Here is a 15,173-nt window from a genome sequence, read left to right on the forward strand (position 1 = left end):
TTGAAAGCACATTAAAACAAAAGCTAATTCAACGAGCTAGAGGAAACCAGCAGTGAAGCCGCCCCCAGAAGCCTTTCTTTTCTGCCTCATGGGGGCACCATGAATCGTGTCTAGAGCCTGGAGAGGTCTCTTCCCACTTGGACCATCAGCTGTCTGTCTGTCTGTACGTGCACTGCTGTCTGTCCGGGAGGGGAACATCTCCCAGTTATGCAGGAGGGAGCTGGGAGCTGCCCCACCACCAGCCTGGCTTTTCCCCAGCTGAAGCGAGCCCATGTCCTTCCAGCCCAGCATAATCCATTCCCCATTGAAAAACTGCTGCGACTAATTTTAAGATATGTGCGAAATAAGAGATGTGGGCTTTGTTTTCTTTGTGGACAAAGTGTGGTAAAGCAGAGAGCTGCTTTAGTTTTTCCACTGCATTGCGAAACTCAACCCCTCTCCTTATGAGCAGGTGTCCTCTGGCATTCCCCTCTGAGCACCTTCCTTCCCTCTGTTTCTACTTCTCTCTAGCTCAGAGAAAAATGTTCTCTTGCTGCTTCTGAGCTGAACCCTATAGGACAAGAGTGTCCTCATGATACTGGATTTCTCACTAAACCAGTACTGGTAATGTGGGTAGAAGAGCTCCATACCTCTGCAGGACCCCGGAGCTCAATGTCCTTAGTTCTAAGCAAATACATAAAAATAAAGCCTGACTGCAAAATGGCAAAGGTAATTTTGATTTCAGATGAAATGAAAATATAGAGTGATGTTGTAGAATATCAATCTATACTATAAATGTATGTGTCTGGTAAATGTTGAAGCAAAGGGAGATGAACAAGTTACTCAAGAAGATACCAAGTACAGATGTATTCTCAAATCCTTTCTGTTTTCGATCTCATTATGGAAGTACTAACCTCAAAATAGTTATATCTCACTAAAAGATGAACATTCATAATTTTTTTTTTTTTTTTGGAAACCAGATAGCATTTTTGAGCTGTTTATTAGGGAAATTTATTGTCTTGATTTGCTTTGTTGTTGCTCAAATTCCGTAGAATGGTGTAAGCTCATCTTTTCCAGTTTTAAGCAACTAAACCCCAGCCATCTCTCTGAAGATAAGACCTTCAGTCTGTAGTTGTCCAAAACATATTTTTCAGCAGCATTATAAGCTATTAGAAACAAGCTTCCACTCTGCATATTAAAACAACTTCACCTCAAGTGGCAAAAGCTGTCTTACCTACAATAAAAGCTTTTTTCTGAAGGTCTGGTTATTGGAAGCCACATCATTCAAGCTTAGCTGGCTAACATAGCCAGCTAACATATCTGCCAGTTTATCTGGCAGTTTGGGAAATGGATCCATGAAACTTAATTGGCTTTATATATTTACATTCAAAATATTCAAAGGGAAACTCCAGTTTATCTGACGGGTCGCCCACGCTTCTCTTTGATGAGCTTCATCATGAATAAAGATAACTTCGGCTGAGTTTTGAGCAGAACCTGGAAAACATTGGGGATCTGCAAGTCTCCAGGTAAAGCAGGCACTTTTCACCCTACATATCAAAGCCTCATCTCCTAAGCTGGATTCTTCATAAATATTTTGTGAAAGGAGGTGATAGTTATATTTTTTTTTCCTTCCTTCCCCCCCTCATCGTTCTTCCATCCCTCGGCCATAAGAAAAGACTATTCTGTTCACACTTTGTCTCCAAAGCACACAGCCCGAGCTCAGGAAATCAACAAATAACTGGACTTGTTGATTCCTGTCCAAATGCCTCTGCTGTCCAACGCTGAGAGTGATCATGTTTATCAGATGAACGGCGCCTGCTGTGACACCAGCCATTCACATCCCATAAGAAGATGCTCAGTGGTTTATAAGGAAAATTTAGTGCCTGTTGCAAGCCAATAAATCAATTTTCCAAGCCCTGGCAGAGACCCAGTCCGTGAGTCCTTCCTGGAACCTAATTCAGATTGAATTATTACTTCAATTGCACCTGGCAGAGATGATGTTAATGCAGAAGATGAGTTAGGAAAAAATAATGGTTGCAGAGAAAATGCGCGTGGATGAAAGAGAATGCACTTAGATGCAATAGCATCTTCTAGACAGCATCATGTAAAATCAGGAGGCAGCTTTTAACTCGACAGACAGGGCAGCTGCACACCTGATTGTCGGCAAGAATAGTGAAAGTTATGGTGAAAATTACCCTGAAGCCTCTTCTGGAACTGCAGTTTTTCTAGCATTTGTGCTGGATTTTGGTTATAAGGCTAAAGCCACCTATCTACCTCTACTAAATAATTTCACCTCCTTTGACTACCCCGTCCTTCGTCCCTTGATTTCTTGGTGATATCCTAGAAATGTTTTTTTTTTTTTTTTTTTTTTTTTTTTTTTTTTTTTTTTGTGTGTGTGTGTGGGATTCTGTTTGCGGGGGTGCCACATGCAGAGCCTCGTGCCTCGAAACACAGCTGCAGCCACAGGGATCTGAGCCATCCCCTGCATCATTCCCGACCCTCTGAGATCAGAGATGCAGAGAAAAGGGGACAGTTTGTGGCCTCAGTTTAGCTTCACAAGCTGCCACGATGGGATCAGGAGCTATTTTAAGCCTAACAGGGTACAAGGCCTTGCACCAAACTTTGCAGTTCGAGGTGCTGATGGTTATTGCTGCCCCACGGCTTGCTTGGGCCCTGAAAAAACCTCCCAGAAAAGGTCACTGGACTAGTACCAAAACCTGCCATGTTTTATTTCTCATCTCCCATCAGTCTACTTCAGGGAATGGTGTTGGTGGCACAGGTACTGCAGAGCAAAATCACGGCCGTGGTTCACAGGGAGTACTGCCAGACACCTGGGAGGGGTGTACACACTCCCACAAAACCACTACCCAGCAAAAACCTCTGCCCTTGCTGCTTTTCCCACAGAAATGACATCTGTGAGCCCTCCTTAATTGGTTCAGACAGATTGAATCAGGTTAATGAGGACCTGCTGTTTAAAGACTGGGTGCCCAGCCAGCTCACCTAGGCTGAAGCTGGCTGGGGAGGGTCAGCAAGCAGCTCTAGGGGGACCAGGACATGTGTTTTGGGTATGGAGCAGAGGAAGGTAGGGGTCTGGTGGGGGGTAAGTGCCCCTTGTTGTGGGTCAGACTTCTGCCTTGCTTGCTTTTGACATCCTGGGCTCTGCTGTTTCTTTCTTGATTGATATTTTCTGCAGTATTGAGGAATCCAGTGGGGAAGTGCTTGATTACTTTTCCATGGGTGACCTCAATAAACATGTTTTGAGGTAGAAGCCTAGACCTGGGGACAGATCCTCAAAGAGCCAGTTTGCATCTTACTGAGACGGTTTAAGTGCTGAATCCTCAAAACGCCAACAAACCTACCTACTACACCACTGTGGTCCTGTCTGAGATGCTCTCAATTTCTGGAGTTGCTGGCTGGTATGGGTATAAAAGTACATCCTACAGCACCATGAGCTCCAGTTTTTATAGACCACTTGTCCACTTATGTAAATTCCAAATCGTGAAGATTATTTTCAGAGCAGATATTATCTTGGTGCATCTCATTTGCTCAGCACTTCCTTTAATGGTGCTCTGGTCCCTTGTTAGAGTACTCAGATATAATTTCAATAAAAACTGGTGATAGTGGTTTGCCAAACTACCTTTTCCTTTCAGGCCTGCTGTGCTGTGCCTTTCTGAAATAGCCTGGCCACCTGATTATTCTTTTACCCAGGAAATCCTCTGGCAAGTAAGTGGCTTAGAGATGTCGGTAGCAGAGAGAAATTTAGCATTGCCAGGCTGGATGCAAGATCCAACAGGATCAGAGCATAATTACCTGGTAGCAAGTTCAAAATCAATAAATATTTTTTCCATTATTACTAATTTATTTTATTCCCTTCCACCTTGGGCTGAGGCTGTGACTCATCTCAGAAACCTGGGCTCTAAGTGCAGGAAACTGGAGTCCTAACAAACCTGGGATGGCATGGAATGTGTTAAAATTTTGGGTAGGATGGGGATCTTTGAGCTGGTGGGAAATATTTTCTTACTAATGGTGAACTTGGTGTGCTAGGTAATGCTCAAGAGGCAATTTTTTTCTTAGTATTAGAGAGAGCTTCTCCCCCAAATTTCAGCCGGCTCTGGAAACAAGAGCTCCTCTCATGTTTCCTAGTCTTCTTTTCCAAAAATGCTTTCCCAGTGAAATCTATACCCCTTAGATACAGGTTTGATGAAAAAGTAATGAATGTATTTACCACTGTACTTTCTTACCCTGAAGGAAAGCAAAAAGAAAACACAATTAGAATTTCTGCCTCTTATTTTCTTCAAAATATTTTTGTTGAAAGTGCTCAAAGACTGGCATCTTGCTAAGAAAACTGATTTGTATTTTTATTCAGCTTGGATTTAACAGATGAAAAGAGCCACTTTTGGTTAAAATGATTTTGCTAACTAGCCATTGATCAGCTTCATTAGATGAAGAGAGAAACCTTGCACCAGATAGCAGTGAAGTCTCTCTTTCCTCTTCCTCGGTTCTGGGTTAATCATCCTGTATGGATGATCAGAAATGGCACATTCTTAGCTAGTGATTGTCTTTTTTTCTCTGAGGGATGGCCACAGCAGTGTTCAACGGAGATAATTTCAACTGGAGATGTGACAGGACTTGAATGTCCAATTCCCCTGAAAAGCACTTGCTTGAGTATATGGGTCTGGGGCAGTGGAAAGAGAAAGATTGCCCTGGCTCTTCCCTTGGCTCCTCACCATTCAACACACCTTGTAGGAACCATCATTTCCCAGTACTAACCATCACCCTTTTTTTATTCAGATATTTTCTGCAGACAAGGGAGGCAGCAACAGTGTAGGTCTCATTACTGTGTTGCTTGTATATGGCTAAGGCTGTCACTGCTGTGACCTGTTGGTCCTGATTCAGGCCAAGAGGCAGAGCACCCACACAAGTGACTTTGGGGTGTCCTTACTTGTCCTGCATGCTGAATGTATACTCAGGATGAGTTGTTGGCACGTGCTTAGGGGTATTGATGTGTAGTATCTCATATATCTCTAGTAGTATCTCATGGCCATTATATCCTTCTTTGCATTAGCATGCCCTGTGGAACATGCTGCCTATGATGCTAATGTGGTCTTGGGGAGAAAGTTGGAACTTATCAAACTTCTTTTTCCCCCCTGCCCTGTATTTTCTGCTGTCCCATCTCACACTACACCCAAAGGTGCATGAATATGATTAAAATTTTGATTACTCATATGAACTATGTAGAAAAGAACAGTTTTGGAATTAAAATTCAGAGAGAAATTGAATCCCATAACAGAGCCTGCATTTATATTCAAAATATGCTAATACGCTGTTCCGTGAGATCTTTGAATTCAATCAGGAAATCACCTAACAATAAAAGCCTAAAAATATATACAGAAGAGAAAGCAAGTGAGAAAGCCAGCTGATGGCAGTGATAAAATCTCAGCACAAATTTAGATAAACTTGATTGATAGCTTCTTTTTTTATTCTCTCTAAGATTTTTAAACGTTAATCCAATCCTGCTTGGTGTTAGCAGAGTGAATGAACATTGTCTTTATTTATTTTTTCTTCTCCTCTGCCATGATCCTGAAGTTCTGAAGCAATGAGCTGGTTTAGACAAAGCAGTAGATTTCTAATTTAGTTTGTTTATTATGTAACTGAGTGCAATTGCTAATAGAGAAACAAGTTATTACAGGCTGACGTGCCTAGTTAACAAGAGCAAAGACCAATTCTCAGCCCAGATTCTCATGTTCAGTAGCATTGCTTGGCTCCTTGATAGGTGTGACAGGAGCTCTTTAGCTGTTCCTTCCTGCAGGATTTGGCGTGGGGACAGGCGTAAACGTTTGGGGCATGCTAGGTAGCACAAGCACCTGGTTGCATGGATGTCGCTGCATCTTGGCACCTCTCGCAGCGACTGCTTGAGTCCAGATGTTCAAATATCTCTGGGCGATTGATTGCAGTGTGTTCTAAGAACTTGCATGCATGCAGGTGTCAGGGCCTCTGTTGCTGAGAGCCTCTTCTGTAATTTTGCTGACGGTCTTGCCCAAAGAAACCAAATGTTAGCAGCAGAGAGAAGACATGCACTGCCAGGTACAAAGGTTGTTAATTGGCTGGTCTTATGGGAGATATGGTTTTGGAGGAGGTAATGATTCTGGAAGCTTTTTCTAAAGCAAAGAATATGGAATAATTACCTTATACAAAGCCCCCGAGTGCAAGCAGTCCAGCTGGCGTTCAGAGACGGGGGCACCTCAGGGTGCTGCCTCACGAAGGGGTGTCAGGGGCTGCTGGGCCACTGTCCAGCAGCCAGAGATTGGGCTACAATCTGTCAGATTTGCCAGCTGCCCTTAATACAGAGGCTGGATTGAGTAATTAGTCCACCTGGAGGGGGCTGCCCCCTGCTACAGGGTGGGGAGGGACTGCAGCTCACAGTGCAGGCAGATGCGGTATGAGTCCATCATCCCCCAGCACGGGGCAGGGTGGCTGGTTTTAGGAACCTGGGATTTTTGCAGTTGGAGTTGAACATAATTCCTGTTTCTACTTGGAAAGCAATGAGTCCTGTATGCTGAGTAGCTGCTTCTGTGCTGCTCACTGGTGCTCCGGTCACAATGCAAATCTCCCTGGGTCCTGGGCTGCAATGAGGAAAAGACTTCTTGTTTTGTAAGTACAGCTAGTAAACTAAATACCATCATACCTATTAGTTCTCCTGTATGCTCTTTAAACACTCTTGCTTCCCTTTGACAACTGTGTGACAGGACCTGGCTCTTTATGGATCACTTAGCTACTTCCCATGTGAAATAGTGGCACATTTTGGGGGCATGTTTTTCTGGCAAACCTGGACCTATGTGTTCATCTCTTTGGCAAGGGTAACCTAGATAAAACTAATTTCTAACCTCTGCCCATTAGAGTGATAGAAACCCATCCAGGATCATTCTTAATAATTGCATTTGTTTTCATACCAATAAATGACTCAATGACAGGGTTTTGTGTTCTAGCCACACTTGTGTTACTCATTTTTCCTGGTGCTTTCCAGAGACCAGAATTGCAAACTGACAGAAAAAGTGAAAAGTTTTAGCTCTTATTTCTTGCTTTGATACCTAAAAGCATCGGCAACAACCTTACAAAGGCAGCCTGTTCCTCTGAGGTTCTGGTGGTTAGGTTCCTTTACAGCACTTGAAGTTGTCCTTTGGACTCCAGGAGGTTTTCCTGTCTCTAGAAATTTACATGGCCCAGTTCTGACTGGTTTTATGTTAGCTGTGGAGTATGCGATGAAGATTAAGAAAACCTGTGCTGCTTAATTTAAGGCATATAGTGGCAACTGATGGTCTAAATCCTGACGGGCTACTTATTTCTAATGACTGCTGTGCCTGTGAAAAAAGAACAGATGATATGAAAGACATCCATCTGAATACTCCTAAATCCTGTATTCTCAATCCTATTTATAAAAAAATAAATTTTATAAAAGGATGATAATCTTCCAGTATCCCAAAATAGCCTGTACCTTGACTCGCCTGCTCGAACCCCAGGGAGCTCTTGGCTGGGTAAAGCTGTGTTTGTGTCGGAGTGCAAAGTGCATGTGCTCAACAGCCCTGGAGGCTGCTTTTCTGAATTAAATAACAAATAAAACACCTTTAGTTCTTGAGGGCTTAAAACGTGTTGCTGCCATGCTTGTGTCACCTTTGTGTGCTGCTGCAGAGGTGGTGATGGGGGGGGAGAAAAAATGATTTATTTTTATGCTTTCCAGTGATGGAAAGACTTCTGTCCTCCTTTCTGCTGGACAAAGGTCTCTTCTTCCCCCAAATGTGAGCCTGCCTTGGTGTCTGAAGAACTAGTGCCTGGTCTTATATGCTGAACATATGAGCTCTTGAGCGTCTTCAGTTTCATTTTGAAGTTCTAATATTTACATTTAAACTGTGTATAAACAACGTACGTAAATATGCGTCAATATTCATGCTTTGCTTGTCTGACAGTACAGAACAATCCTACTAGCATATTTCATTTGCCTCTTCTTGTTTTTATTTTTTGTGCTTAGTTTTTGGCAAGGTATTAAACAGCTTCTGGATCTTCTGCAATAAATAAATCCAGCCTGACCCTCTTAATTATTTGAATATTTGCAAAGAGATTTGAAATTCTTTGTGGAACGAGTAATTTCCCAAATCTACGTAGCAATTACCAATGTTTTAAGCCAATCTGATTTCTTTATTCAGGTTTAAGAGTTATCTTAATTCATGTACCAGTCTGAGGCTCCCTCATGCAAATATATAGCAGGTGATGTATTCAGGTAGCCATATGACATTTTGCACATTAATTTTGCATACAGTTTTTCCTCTTTTCCTCAGAAAAAGAAATGCTCAGGAATTTTGGTACATTTATTCCCTCTCCCCTATGTCCGAAACATTATGCAATATATGGGTCAATTTCCCTTAAGCTGTAGGACATGGTAAATTCCACTGCTCGCAAAGCTGCCTATTTTCAATATCTCTATCTGGTGGAAACGGGAGAGAAATTGATGCCAGTTCTTAAACACAGGATTTGTAATGTTACCATGTGGAGGACTTTGATGCTAGTAACTGGAAAAGTGTGAAGAGTTGCTTTTGTTCAGTCTCAGTGTGACTATTCAGACCCACACCTTAATCCATGCAAGTCTGAAGAATTAAGGCATATATTTTATTTTATTATTATTATTATTTTTTACTTTCATCGTGAGTTATTTTCTGTTATTTCTAAATGTGGTTCTGCTATGGTTGAAATCTTTGCTCGAAGTTGAGTATTTAAGTCTAAAGCACTTCCAATCTTGTGTTTAAATCTGTTATACTTCCTCCTTGTCCTAGGATGTTCAGAAATCTATATTTAAGACGCTCAGGAGCAATGATGCTCTGATATGTGGTGTTGCTTTTTATACTTCCTCCTACTTTTTCTTTAAGTTAATGGAGTCTAGTTATGTTTCTTTTGTGCTGAGCAGGTTTTATTATGCCCAGCTGTTTTTTGTTCCTCCATTTGTGCCAGGGTACCTGTTTATGCTACAGAATCAAACACAGCATTTGAGGTGCACCTCCAGGGCCTTCCACACCTGGATTTTGCTGGACATCCGCAGAGTTACTAAATGGTGCTCAAGCCTGCTCGTTTGCATGGGAGGTGGAAATGTCAAGGGTCTCTACCATAGCTGAACATGACATTAACCTGATCGTGCTGGGTGGGCATCCCTTGCTGTTAGATTCAGGTGAGAGGGAAGAGGAGGAGGAGGGAGTGTCACGTATGGGTGGTGGCTTTGAAAGTCTTCAATATTTATGTTAATAACTCTGAACAGAAGTTATAAAATGGGCATGTGTGAAGCACAGGCATGTCTGCTGTCCCACAGGTGTTGGAGGAGAGTGGCTCATTCTGGACCCTAAAGACTAAGTAAGGCTCCTTGGGTAAGTGGGGCCAAGAATCTGGAAGAAGCTTCTGGATGTCTGGTTCTCGTCTAGATTCTAGGTTTAGTCACCAAGTCTGTATGAGTGAATAACCAAAAGAGGTTGAGGACTGCTTTGGACCCTTCTCTGCAGTCATTTATGTTGTGTAGGTGTCAATACGACTCCTGTGCCCTTGTGCAGCCTGGTGGTAGGCAGAGCTGGATGTCTCAGTGGCATGTGCAAAAGGCTGGTTCCCAAGGCACTTGGTTTGAATCTGGCCACTCTGTATACTAGTGCAGACCTACCTTGAAGCTTTATCTGAAAATTCCTCTCACAACTGTCAGGTGAGATTCATGGGTAGATTTCATTCATAAAATCTAACTAACTTCTAACTCCTTCTAACTAAGCCTTTTGGTCAGGGTTTTCACTAAGTGAGCTAGAGCCAGTGTGTAGAGCTATACAGATGGAGACCTGCATGAAATACAGTCTCTCTGTGACTCTCAAAACCTGGGTGAGGATTTTTTTTTTTTTTTTCTTCCTATCTCCTGTGGCTTGGGTATTCATTGAGGTTGTACTGGGTCCTGTTTCAGATCCACACTTCAGAGGCAGATTTTGAACGACAGTCTTTCCTTTCTGTAGGAGTAAATTTTAGCCATTAAAACACTGTCTCTTTTGCTTATTTGTGAAGCACAGCAATTGTTTACTGAGACTGACAGAGGATGAGTAATTCCTAAACTGGGCAAAGGCAATCAGCAGGCATAAGGCAATGCAGGTCACGACTCCAAACAGCGTAAAACAAAAGCCATTGGGAGAGGTGATGTAGAAATATTTCAGAATGTTTTTTAGGGTTGTCTTTTGAGGAAAGTGTGAAGAGTTTGGGTAAAATGTCTCCTGAACTGATCAAGTAGAAAATGGTTTTGAACTGAAGTGACACTATTAGCTCAAGCAACTCTTGCTGGATTTCCTCTGCTTTTATCGACTATCAAAACAATGTTTTATTTAACCTGGAGTAAGTTTCTCTCTGGCCCTCAGCGAGTGTCATTGGTTTGACTAACAAACCAAAGAAATCAATTATTCTCACAGCACTGGGCGCAACATGCTTCGCTCTCCAACCAAAATCACTTAAGAGTGTTTAAAGTGTGGTGCAAATAGCATGAGGTTGTTTGTACTGAAATGTAACATATGGTAGACAAGTCCGATGAATATTGGGAAAAACTATTATTGCTCATGTCTAACAGCTGGAGAATTGTATTATCATTATATGGTTGGTTACTTCCTAAGGGATTCTAAAACTTCAGAAAGCAGAGCCCTCCAAAGCAGACAGCTCTCCCCTGACAGCCCAGGAACACGATGTTTAAAGGCTTGCACGATATTAGCAGCCTTGGAGCAGATTGTCAATCATTGTATCCTCTTGTTTCTGGTGTAATGTCAGCATCACAACCATTAGATGTGTTGGCTTTGAGAGGTGTTCACATAACCAAGGGTACTGCTGGGAGCCTCAAGCTTGAGAAACTGAACCCAAACATAGAGCTAGCCAGCAAAGTCAATGTATGATTTCAGGCAGGGGTTTCTACACAATCTAAAACCACACAAGTACTTATCAATTATTGATAGAATGCCCTATTGCCATTTGTCTGATTAGTAAGGAAAAAATAACCTCCCTTCATGTAGAAGCCTAGAAGGAAGGTGAAGGCTTCTCCAGGCAGTATATTGACTTAGTACATGATTACCTGCCCTATAGGTGACTGTTATCTTTATATGCATCTATGCAAGGAAGTGATGGTGCTCAGGCACAAAATCTTGCCTCCTAGCCTCATGTTGTCTAAACTGCTGGAGCATAAGTATGTTGAGACTTGGTGAAAATGTCATAGCCTGGAGATGAAGCTAGGCTAGCTGCCCCTCGGCTGCTGAAGAGAAGAAACATCTTGGGACAAAGTGATGATGGCCAATAGTGGATGATGATGTCCCTGGTTTGGGCAATCCCAAGCTCATGAGTGGAAGGAATACAGTGCTAGATGATATTATCAAGCACTGAATAATAATCAGATTCATAAAACCTGTGGCTTTCCACCTTGATGCAGAAGACCTTCAGTGAGGTGAGGTAGTTTTTTGTTTAGAGTGATGAGAACTGTAAATGTTTCATGGTCTGAGTGGGGGACATAAATAGTAGGGATTTGGAAACTAGGCTTTGAGGCAAAATATAAACTGGACCATAGAGATATGGATTGCAATGTTAATATCTTCAGAAATACTTCCATTGCATGCAGGACTGCATTGATGCTGATTCAGGATATCTTGAAGATACTTTTGTTTTAATGACCATAATGCTTTCAAATTCAGTGCTTTGTGGTTATTACATATACAGATAGGGCACTTATTGAAAAAGAGAAACAGCTGAAAAGGGAAAACATTTGCAGGTAGAATAGATAGTTTTTAAAGTTGCCATGTTAGACATTTACAGCAAATATATACCATGTTCTGAAAAAAGAAAAAAAAGGCTTTAGAAATCTGAAATTTAGCTTTCCAGGGTTCCTTTATAGTCCATAGGAGAGAGGCACAAAGGGACAAATGTGTCCAGCTTCTTCATAAAAGGAGAAATTTTCCCCTGCAAGAAGCACAAGTATCTGCACTTTTCAAAAACCATAAAGCTTTTTCAGAAGCTGTAAAGGTGTATCAAGTCCAGGCAGTGCTTATGATGCAAGATGAATTCATGGGAGTGAATAATGCTATAACAGAAAATCCAGCTTGATTTTTTTTCTGTTTCACTTGCATGTGAAGGAGCTTTGAGAATTTCTTATTTTGGAGCCTTTATCTATGAAGGAACAGGGTTTCAAAATCAAGTATCAATAAAAATGTTTAGATGGAAATGATGAAATTAATTTTTAGGTCCGGGTACCTATCATCTCCTCAGTACATGCAACAACCTCAAATGACTTTTAAATGGCCTATTCAATAAAGTAATAGATATTTTTTCATGTAAGTTAGTGTTGGGGGAATGAATTAAAAAGGTTCTGGAGGTCTGAGATATTGCAGATTACTAAATCTCACTTTCGAGTCTTGTAAATCAGTTGGAAGTAGGACAACATTGATAGATAAACATGATATGACAGCATTCATCTTAGAAAATCATCAGGTACCACACTAGAAAACAATAAGAAGATCTGGATATTTATGTAGAGTACATTGTTGGTCTGCAATGTAAGCCAATTAATAATTTTTTGAATTTAATCTTGTAGGAACTGAATGGTTTCCTATGAATGGGAAACCCAGACAGTGTGGTGCTCCAGATTACTTTAATATGTTTTTCCTGGAACGAGGATGCAGCAGCAGTTCATACTCTGCAGGTATGGCTGCAACACCTGATGGGGTGATAACTGCAATCAGGTGAGAACACCAGGGAATAGATGCTTAACAAACTGCCTAATCAAAAGTCCATTATATTCTTAGAACTAATGAGATGCTGAGTGCTTCAATTAATACTGGGTGTTTTGTAGAAGTCTTACGCGTTTTTATTAATTTAGCAGCAATTCCTAGCAAATGCCTATCAGTAGGAGTTGTAATGAAGTGATGCGGCATTCAGAATATGTTCAGGGGTGGGTTTAGCCATAACTAGAGTCTGGATGTTTAATAAAACATCTATTATGCATTATTTCCCCATGTTTGCATCAAGTTATACTTTTATAAAAAAGTGTGATATTCTTCACTCATGTAGTACTGATCTCTCAAATAAATGCTATTTGCACACTGAGAATATATATATTAATTTGAGCACTGAATTTACTTATGCAGAAAATATATATGTAAACACCCTCTGTGTGCAAGACATGCACACTCAAATACCTATTTGCATAGCTAAATGGAGTTAGAGCCCAGACATACTGCAAATGTTTTGTATCTGCATTCAACAGATGTATTAGTTTCCATTTCTAAAAAAGAAATAGTCTATCTCATGTAGTGTAAACAAATCTGCTGCATATCTTTTTTTAAAAAGAAATAAAGATGTTCATTGGAAGGCTCGTACTTCATTTGAGTGAAACTCAAATGTTTCCATTTCAAAGAGGTATTTTTGTTTGCTAGTAGTTTTACAATCTTAACTTTCAATCTGCAATCTGGCATGTGTGGATGCATATACATATTTGTCTCCGATATATATATTTTGGGGAACAAACTGTCATATCTCTGTGTTGGGGGCCAGCCTCAAGATTTGCTCGTTATCTAAAATCTGTCATCCAGGTTTTCTGAGGACCTCTCATATGCAGCAAACTTCCGTTGCACAAATTAGTTGCCCATTGTCCAAGTGCCTTTATAGATCTTCCTCTAGTCTTCCAAGACTGTGATGCTTTGCTAGTTAAGGACAATGTGCAAATCAGGACTGCTCAGTAGCTAAAAACCAAAAGCTTGAGAAACTCCAAGTCCATTGAATCTAACTCCATGTAATCTCAAGAAACACTGAAGCCTTTGACAAATATAGTCTGAGGCTTATATATTGAAGCCAGAAAATAACCTTATTTGAGATTTCCTTTTCCCCCTTCCTCTAATCTGCTTTAGCTGTAAGCTTCTGTCTCCATGAAGAGAAAGCTGAGCTGTTTGTCTGAACCTAAATGTGATGCTTTAGATGCCAAAACGCAGGGGATTTCTGCTCTGAAACTATATTTGGAAGAGATGTCTAAATGTAGTCCAGCATTAACCACCAAAGACTGAGTGAAAGACAGTTTCTTTCGCTTTTTTTTTTTTGTTGGTTGACGTGAGCCACTCTCTACTGAAAATCCTCTCTATTCTAGAGCTCTGGATCTGGTGCTTAGGTACCCAGTCCTCCCCAGTTAATGTAAAGGGCATTTGGACATTTAAGTCAACATCTGTTTTCCATGCCAGGAACCACTTGCTAATGTCTTTTTGCATAAAGTTCTGGTTTAGGTCTAATATTTTTTCCCAAATTTCATCCTTCCTTCTAAATAAGCAACATACTTGCTCTCTCTCCAACACTCTATAGAAAGAAGTACAAAGAGTGACAAAGCTTGGTTACATATGGACTTGATTGATGACTTGTTTAATGTAGACAATGTTTTCAGGTGGTCTTAAAAAAGACATAGTCCTGTCTTAAGTGTTGTCCAGGCAGGCTTAGGCCCAGAAGTAAAGCAGGTGTTTTCACTGTTAAGGTAATGATCCTTGAACATGAAACATGAACATGAACATCAAAGTAATGGCTGCAAAACTTATCAAAAGTCATAAATCTGGTTGGTTAGATATCAATGTCACAAGCTGTTTATTTTTACAAAGTCATGATGTTGATTCATTCTTGCGAAGCTTGTGTTCATAAAAGCACTACTCAGAAGTTTTGGTTTCTGGATGACTTTTTTTCAGCTTTTTTTGAGGAGCTCTTTGTAATTTTGGCATATTGCTGGCAAAAAACAAACCAAAAAAAACCCAACACAAAACAAAACAAAAAAACAACCTGCCATTCTGGGTAGGTTTCAAAGACTGGAGTAGGTGATTTGTGTATTGCACAATTCCTTACCAGGGAAATGAGGCTGAATTTTGTTACTCTTTGGGTGATTCCACAGGAATTGAAAGGAGGGGAGCTCTGTGGAATAGCCTTGGGGCTGTGGGAAATAACTCAGGAACACAATCCATGTGGTCAATCAGAAAAGGAGATTAATGTAACTTGATCTGTGTAAGTGACTTCCCAGTGAGAAATGTTGGCTCCTAAAGTTGTCTTAATAAAGTAAAAAGGGAGAGAAAGAATGAACTGCTGGGAACTGGAGCAATAAAAAATAAAAAAGAATTAGACACAATTCTTTATATACAGGCGTG

The 15,173-nt window shown here is 40.9% G+C and overlaps 2 long non-coding RNA genes across 2 annotated transcripts in view; both read left to right on the plus strand.

Moving 5' to 3' along the window:
* Nucleotides 1–3,003: 3,003 nt before the first annotated feature.
* LOC311437879 lies at nucleotides 3,004–5,245 on the plus strand. Its single transcript, XR_014693777.1, has 3 exons — nucleotides 3,004–3,061; nucleotides 3,630–3,702; nucleotides 5,045–5,245. It is a non-coding gene; the product is annotated as an uncharacterized lncRNA (long non-coding RNA).
* A 1,170-nt stretch (nucleotides 5,246–6,415) lies between these two features.
* Nucleotides 6,416–15,173, plus strand: part of LOC311437880 — a 106,532-nt gene continuing 97,774 nt past the window's right edge. The window contains exon 1 of the long non-coding RNA XR_014693778.1: nucleotides 6,416–6,630. This is a non-coding gene — a long non-coding RNA (uncharacterized lncRNA). The remainder of the gene's footprint in view (nucleotides 6,631–15,173) is intronic.

Source organism: Aythya ferina (assembly GCF_964211825.1).
Source record: "Aythya ferina genome assembly, chromosome: 5".
Taxonomy (NCBI): domain Eukaryota; kingdom Metazoa; phylum Chordata; class Aves; order Anseriformes; family Anatidae; genus Aythya; species Aythya ferina.